Genomic DNA, 7,937 nt, shown 5'->3' on the forward strand with positions numbered 1-7,937 from the left:
AGCACACTCTTTTTGCTTTGGATCACGACTTTAACCACTTAGTCTCAAGCTTTTCACTTGGACCTTCATGACACAAGCACATGGTTAGGGACAGCTTGATTTAGCCGCTTAGGCCTGGATTTAATTTCCTTGGGCCCTCCTATCCATTGATGCTCAAAGCCTTGGATCCCTTTTTACCCTTGCCTTTTGGTTTTAAGGGCTATTGGCTTTTTCTACTTGCTTTTTCTTTTTCTTTCTATTTTTTTTTGCCATTTTTTTTTCACTGCTTTTTCTTGCTTCAAGAATCAATTTCATGATTTTTCAGATCATCAATAACATTTCTCTTTGTTCATCATTCTTTCAAGAGCCAACAATTTTAACATTCATAAACAACAAGATCAAAAGACATATGCACTGTTTAAGCATTCATTCAGAAAACAAAAAGTATTGTCACCACATCAATATAATTAAACTAAATTCAAGGATAAATTCGAAATTCATGTACTTCTTGTTCTTTTGAATTAAAACATTTTTTATTTAAGAGAGGTGAAGGATTCATGGATTTTATTCATAGCTTTAAGACATAGTTACTACATACTAATGATCATGAAATAAAGACACAAAACATAGATAAACACAACATAAAAACCGAAAAGCAGAAGAAATAAGAACAAGGAATGAATCCACCTTTAGTGGCATCTTCTTCTTGAAGGACCAATGATGTTCTTAAGCTCTTCTATGTCCCTTCCTTGCCTTTGTTGCTCCTCCCTCATTGCTCTTTGATCTTCTCTTATTTCATGGAGAATGATGGAGTGCTCATGATGTTCCACCCTTAATTGTTCAACATTGTGGTTCAAATCTTCTAAGGAAGTGTTGAGTTGTTCCCAATAGTTGTTGGGAGGAAAGTGCATCCCTTGAGGCATCTCAGGGATTTCTTGATGATGAGCTTCCTCATGCATCTCTTGAGATCCATGAAGGGTCTCTCTTGCTTGCTCCATCCTCTTCTTGGTGATGGGCTTATCCTCTTCAATGAGGATGTCTCCTTCTATGATAACTCCAGCTGAGTAACATAGATGGCAAATAAGGTGAGGAAAAGCTAGCCGTGCCATATTGGAGGGCTTGTCGGCTATTTTGTAGATTTCATTGGAGATGACCTCATGAACTTCTACTTCCTCTCCAATCATGATGCTATGAATCATGATGGCCCGATCCACAGTAACTTCAGATCGGTTGCTAGTAGGAATGATGGAGCGTTGAATGAACTCCAACCATCCTCTAGCCACAGGCTTGAGGTCCAGTCTTCTTAGTTGGACTGGCTTGCCTTTGGAGTCTCTCTTTCATTGAGCTCCTTCCACACATATGTCCATAAGGACTTGGTCCAACCTTTGATTAAAGTTGACCCTTCTAGTGTAGGGGCGTTCATCTTCTTGCATCATGGGCAAATGGAACGCCAATCTCACATTCTCCGGACTAAAATCTAAGTATTTCCCCCGAACCATTGTGAGATAATTCTTTGGATTCGGGTTCATACTTTGATCATGGTTCCTAGTGATCCATGCATTGGCATAGAACTCTTGAACCATTAAGATTCCGACTTGTTGCATGGGGTTGGTTAGGACTTCCCAACCTCTTCTTCGGATTTCATGTCGGATCTCCGGATACTCATTTTTCTTGAGCTTGAAAGGGACCTCAGGGATCACCTTCTTCTTTGCCACAACATCATAGAAGTGGTCTTGATGGCTTTTAGAGATGAATCTTTTCATCTCCCATGATTCGGAGGTGGAAGCTTTTATCTTCCCTTTTCCTTTTCTAGAGGATTCTCCGGCCTTAGGTGCCATTGATGGTAATGGAAAAACAAAAAGCTTATGCTTTTACCACACCAAACTTAAAATATTGCTCGTCCTCGAGCAATAGAAGAAAGAAGAGAAGAAGAAGAAGAAGAGAATATGGTAGAGAGGGAGAGATGTAGGTTCGGCCAAGTGGGAGAAGAGGGGGTTGTGTTGTATGAAGATGAAGTAGAATGGAAGGGTATTTATAGGGAGAGGGGGGAGTGTATGTTCGGCCATTTAGGGTGGGAATGGGTGGGAAAATGGTTTTGAATTTTTGAAGGTAGGTGGGGTTTATGGGGAAGAGTGGATGGATGTGAGTGGTGGAGGGGGTGATTGGGAAGAGGAATTGAGGTGATTGGTGAAGAGTGTTGGGAAGTGTGACATGGGGAAGAGTAATCACAAAAACTAGGATTAGGAGGTAAGGTGGAAATATGGTAGGTGGGGATCCTGTGGGTCCATAGATCCTGAGGTGATCCTGTGGGGTCCACAGATCCTGAGATGTCAAGGAATTCCATCCCTGCACCAAATAGGCATGTAAATTGCCTTTGCACACCATTCTGGCGTTTAAACGCCGTGTGGTGCACATTCTGGGCGTTCAACGCCCATGTAAAGCATGTTTCTGGCGTTGAACGCCAGTTTCATGCTTGTTACTAGCGTTCAGCGCCAGCTTTTCTTCTCTAGGCACATTCCTGGCGTTCAGCGCCAGAATGTTGCTTGTTTCTGGCGTTCAACGCCAGAATGATGCTCTGTTCTGGCGTTGAACGCCGGCCAGATGCATCTTACTGGCGTTGAACGCCAGCCTGTGCTTCCTCCAGGGTGTGAATTTTTTTCTTCTGCTGTTTTTTATTCTGTTTTTAATTTTTATGATTTTTTCGTGACTCCTCATGATCATGTACCTAATAAAACACAAAATAGCAATAAAATAAAAATTAGATAAATAAAATTGGGTTGCCTCCCAACAAGCGCTTCTTTAATGTCAATAGCTTGACAGTGGCTCTCATGGAGCCACAAAGGTGATCAAGTCAATGTTGTGTAGTCCCAACACCAAACTTAGAGTTTAGATATAGGGTCTTAACACCAAACTTAGAGTTTGGTTGTGGCCTCCCAACATCAAACTTAGAGTTTGACTGTGGTGGCTCTTCTTGACTCTGAACTGAGAGAAGCTCTTCATGCTTACTCTCTTTTGTCACAGAGGGATGGCCATGTGCCTTAAACACAAGGTAGTCCCCATTCAATTGAAGGACTAGTTCACCTCTGTTGACATCTATCACAGCTCCTGCTGTAGCTAGGAAAGGTCTTCCAAGGATGATGCAATCATCCTCTTCCTTCCTAGTGTCTAAGATTATGAAATCAGCAGGGATGTAAAGGCCTTCAACCTTTACTAACACGTCCTCTACTATTCCATAAGTTTGTCTCAATGACTTGTCTGCCAATTGTAATGAGAACAAGGCAGGTTGTACCTCAATAATCCCCAGCTCCTCCATTACAGAGAGTGGCATAAGATTTATCCCTGACCCCAGATCACACAGAGCTTTTGCAAAAGTCATGGTGCCTATGGTACAAGGTATTAAGAACTTGCCAGGATCTTGTCTCTTTTGAGGTAAAATTTGCTGAATCCAGGTATCTAGTTCATTAATGAGCAAGGGAGGTTCACTTTCCCAAGTCTCATTGCCAAACAACTTGGCATTCAGCTTCATGATAGCTCCTAAATATTGAGCAACTTGCTCTTCAGTTACATCTTCATCCTCTTCAGAGGAAGAATAGTCTTCAGAGCTCATGAATGGAAGAAGGAGATTTAATAGAATCTCTATGGTCTCTATATTAGCCTCAGATTCCTGTGGATCCTTAATAGGAAACTCCTTATTGCTTGAGGGACGTCCCAGGAGGTCTTCCTCACTAGGATTTTCGTCCTCCTCCTCCCTTGTGCATTCGGCCATATTGATTATATCAATGGCCTTGCACTCTCCTTTTGGATTCTCTTCTGTATTGCTTGGGAGAATACTGGGAGGAGTTTCAACGACTTTCTTACTCAGCTGGCCCACTTGTGCCTCCAGATTTCTAATGGAGGATCTTGTTTCACTCATGAAACTGAAAGTGGCCTCTGATAGATCAGAGACTATATTGGCTAAATTAGAAGTGTTTTGTTCAGAATTCTCTGTCTGTTACTGAGAAGATGATGGAAAAGGCTTGCTATTGCCCAGCCTATTGCGTCCACCATTGTTAAAGCCTTGTTGAGGCTTTTGTTGATCCTTCCATGAGAAATTTGGATGATTTCTCCATGATGAGTTATAGGTGTTTCCATAAGGTTCACCCATGTAATTAACCTCTGCCATGGCAGGGTTCTCAGGATCATAAGCTTCTTCAGAAGCTGCCTCTCTAGTACTATTGGATGCATGTTGCCATCCATTCATATTTTGAGAGATCATGTTGACCTGTTGAGTCAACACTTTGTTCTGAGCCAATATGGCATTCAGAGCATCTATTTCAAGAACTCCTTTCTTCTGAGGTATCCCATTATTCACGGAATTCCTCTCAGAAGTGTACATGAATTGGTTGTTTGCAACCATATCAATGAGTTCTTGAGCCTCTTCAGGCGTTTTCTTCAGGTGAATAGATCCACCTGCAGAATGGTCCAATGACATTTTCGAAAATTCAGATAGACCATAATAGAATATATCTAATATGGTCCATTCTGAAAACATGTCAGATGGACATCTTTTGGTCAGCTGCTTGTATCTTTCCCAAGCTTCATAGAGGGATTCACCATCTTTTTGTTTGAAGGTTTGAACATCCACTCTCAGCTTGCTCAGCTTTTGAAGAGGAAAGAATTTATCCAAGAAGGTTGTGACCAGCTTATCCCAGGAGTCCAGGCTATCCTTAGGTTGTGAATCCAACCATATTCTAGCTCTGTCTCTTACTGCAAAAGGGAAAAGCATGAGTCTGTAGACTTCAGGATCAACTCCATTCATCTTTACAGTCTCACAGATCTGCAAGAACTCAGTCAAAAACTGATAGGGATCTTCAGATGGAAGTCCATAAAACTTGCAGTTTTGTTGCATTAAGGCAACTAGCTGAGGTTTCAGCTCAAAGTTGTTGGCTCCAATGGCAGGAATGGAGATGCTTCTTCCATCAAATTTGGACGTTGGCTTTGTGAAGTCACCAAGCATTCTCCTTGCATTATTATTATTTTCGGCTGCCATCTCCTTCTCTTGTTCCAATATTTCTGAAAGGTTACCTTTAGAATAATGTAATTTAGCTTCTCTTAATTTCCTTTTCAGAGTCCTTTCAGGTTCTGGATCAATTTCAACAAGAGTGCCTTTTTCCCTGTTCCTGCTCATATGAAAGAGAAGAAAACAAGAAAAGAAGAGAATTCTCTATGTCACAGTATAGAGATTCCTTTATGTTAGTAGAAGAAGAAAGGGGAGAAGAATGTAGAAGAGGGGATTCGAATAATTAGATGGAGAGAGGTGAAGAGAAGTGTTAGTAATTAAATAATTAAATAGAATAAGAAAAGAGAGGGAGAATTTCGAAAATAAATTTAAAAAAAAGGGTTTAGTGATTTTCGAAAATTAGAGATAAATGTAATTAAAAGTAAAACATGAAACATTTAGTTAATTAAAAAGAATTTTTGAAAAAGAGAGAGATATTTTCGAAAATTGAAGAGGGAAAAGTAGTTAGGTGGTTTTGAAAAAGATAAGAAACAAACAAAAAGTTAGTTAGTTGATTGAAAAAGATTTGAAATCAAATTTTAAAAAGATAAGAAGATAAGAAGTTAGATAAGATATTTTGAAATCAAATTTTTGAAAAAGATAAAATTTTTGAGAAGGATAAGATAAAAAGATAAGATAAAAATTTTAAGAAAAAGATATTTTGAAAAAGATTTAATTTTTAAAAAGACTTAACTAACAAGAAACCACAAGATAAGATTCTAGAATTTAAAGATTGAACCTTTCTTAACAAGAAAGTAACAAACTTCAAATTTTTGAATCAATCACATTAATTGTTAGCATATTTTCGAAAATATGATATAAAAGATAAGAAAAAGATTTTGAAAAATAATTTTTAAAATTTTCGAAAATAAGAGAAAAAAATGGAAGAGATATGATTTTTGAAAAAGATTTTGAAAAGATAAGATTTTTTAAAATTGAAATTTTGACTTGACTTGTAAGAAACAACTAATTTTTAAAAATTTTTGACCAAGTCAACCCAAAATTTCGAAAATTTGGAGGGAAATAAGGAAAATATATTTTTTTATTTTTGAAATTTTAATTATGAGAGAGAAAAACAACAAAAATACTCAATGCATGAAATTTTTAGATCAAAACAATGAATGCATGCAAGAATGCTATGAATGTCAAGATGAACACCAAGAACACTTTGAAGATCATGATGAACATCAAGAACATAATTTCGAAAAATTTTTAATGCAAAGAAAACATGCAAGACACCAAACTTAGAAATCTTTAATGCATGGATACTAACAAACAAAAAATGCATAAGAAAAACAACAAACAACACAAAGCAAGAAAACATCAAGATCAAACAAGAGGACTTATCAAGAACAACTTGAAGATCATGAAGAACACTATGAATGCATGGAATTTTCGAAAAATGCAAGAAAAAATTTTTAAAGCATGCAATTGACACCAAACTTAAAAATTGACTCAAGACACAAACAAGAAACACAAAATGTTTTTGGTTTTTATGATTTTATGATTTTTTTATTTTTATTAATTTTTTTCGAAAATATTTTTGGAAAAAAAAAACGAAAAATAAAAGAAAGATTTTGAAAAAGATTTTTAAAAAGAAAATTACCTAATCTGAGCAACAAGATGAACTGTCAGTTGTCCATACTCGAACAATCCCCGGCAACGGCGCCAAAAACTTGGTGGACGAAATTGTTATTCATGTGTTATTCCATTTTGCAAAATTTATTGCTTTTCATTCCCTGGCAATGTCGCCAAAAACATGATGCCAATACCATGGTTCACAACTCCGTTCAACTTAACCAGCAAGTGTACTGGGTCATCCAAGTAATACCTTACGTGAGTAAGGGTCGATCCCACAGAGATTGTTGGTATGAAGCAAGTTATGGTCACCTTGTAAATCTCAGTTAGGCAGATTAAATAGTTTTGGGTTTCGAAATTAATAATAAAAAGAAAATAAAAGGAATAGAAATACTTATGTAAATTAATAGTGGGAATTTCAGATAAGTGTATGGAGATGCTGTGCTCCTCTTGAATCTCTACTTTCCTATTACGTTCATCCAATCCTTCTTACTCCTTTCCATGGCAAGCTGTATGTAGGGCATCACCGTTGTCAGTGGCTACATCCCATCCTCTCAGTGAAAACGTTCCTATGCTCTGTCACAGTACGACTAATCAGCTGTTGGTTCTCGATCATGTTGGAATAGGATCCATTGATCCTTTTGCGCTTGTCATCACGCCCAGCAATCGCGAGTTTGATGCTCGTCACAGTCATTCAATCCCAGAATCCTACTCGGAATACCACAGACAAGGTTTAGACTTTCCGGATCCTCATGAATGCCGCCATCTATCTAGCTTATACCACAAAGATTCTGTTGGGGAATCTAAGAGATATGCGCCCGGCCTAAGGTAGAACAGAAGTGGTTGTCAATCACGCGCGTTCATAGGTGAGAATGATGATGAGTGTCACGGATCATCACATTCATCAAAGTTAAGTGTAACGTATATCTTGGAATAAGAATAAAAGAGAATTGAATAGAAAGTAATAGTAATTGTATTGAAACTTGAGGTACAGCAGAGCTCCACACCCTTAATCTATGGTGTGCAGAAACTCCACCGTTGAAAATACATCAGTGAAAGGTTCAGGCATGGCCGAATGGCCAGCCCCCAAAACGTGATCACAGGATTCAAAATACAATCCAGGATCCAGCATGAGATTATGATAGTAAAAAGTTCTATTTATAATAAACTAGCTCCTAGGGTTTACATGAGTAAGTAATTGATGCATAAATCCACTTCCGGGGCCCACTTGGTGTATGTTTGGGCTGAGCTTGATCTATCCACGAGCTGAGGCTTTTATTGGAGTTGAACTCCAAGTTATGATGTATTTTGGGCGTTCAACTCCGAATCATGACGTGTTTCT

The sequence above is a fragment of the Arachis stenosperma genome, chromosome 8, assembly GCF_014773155.1.
Source record: "Arachis stenosperma cultivar V10309 chromosome 8, arast.V10309.gnm1.PFL2, whole genome shotgun sequence".
NCBI classification, from domain to species: Eukaryota; Viridiplantae; Streptophyta; class Magnoliopsida; order Fabales; family Fabaceae; genus Arachis; species Arachis stenosperma.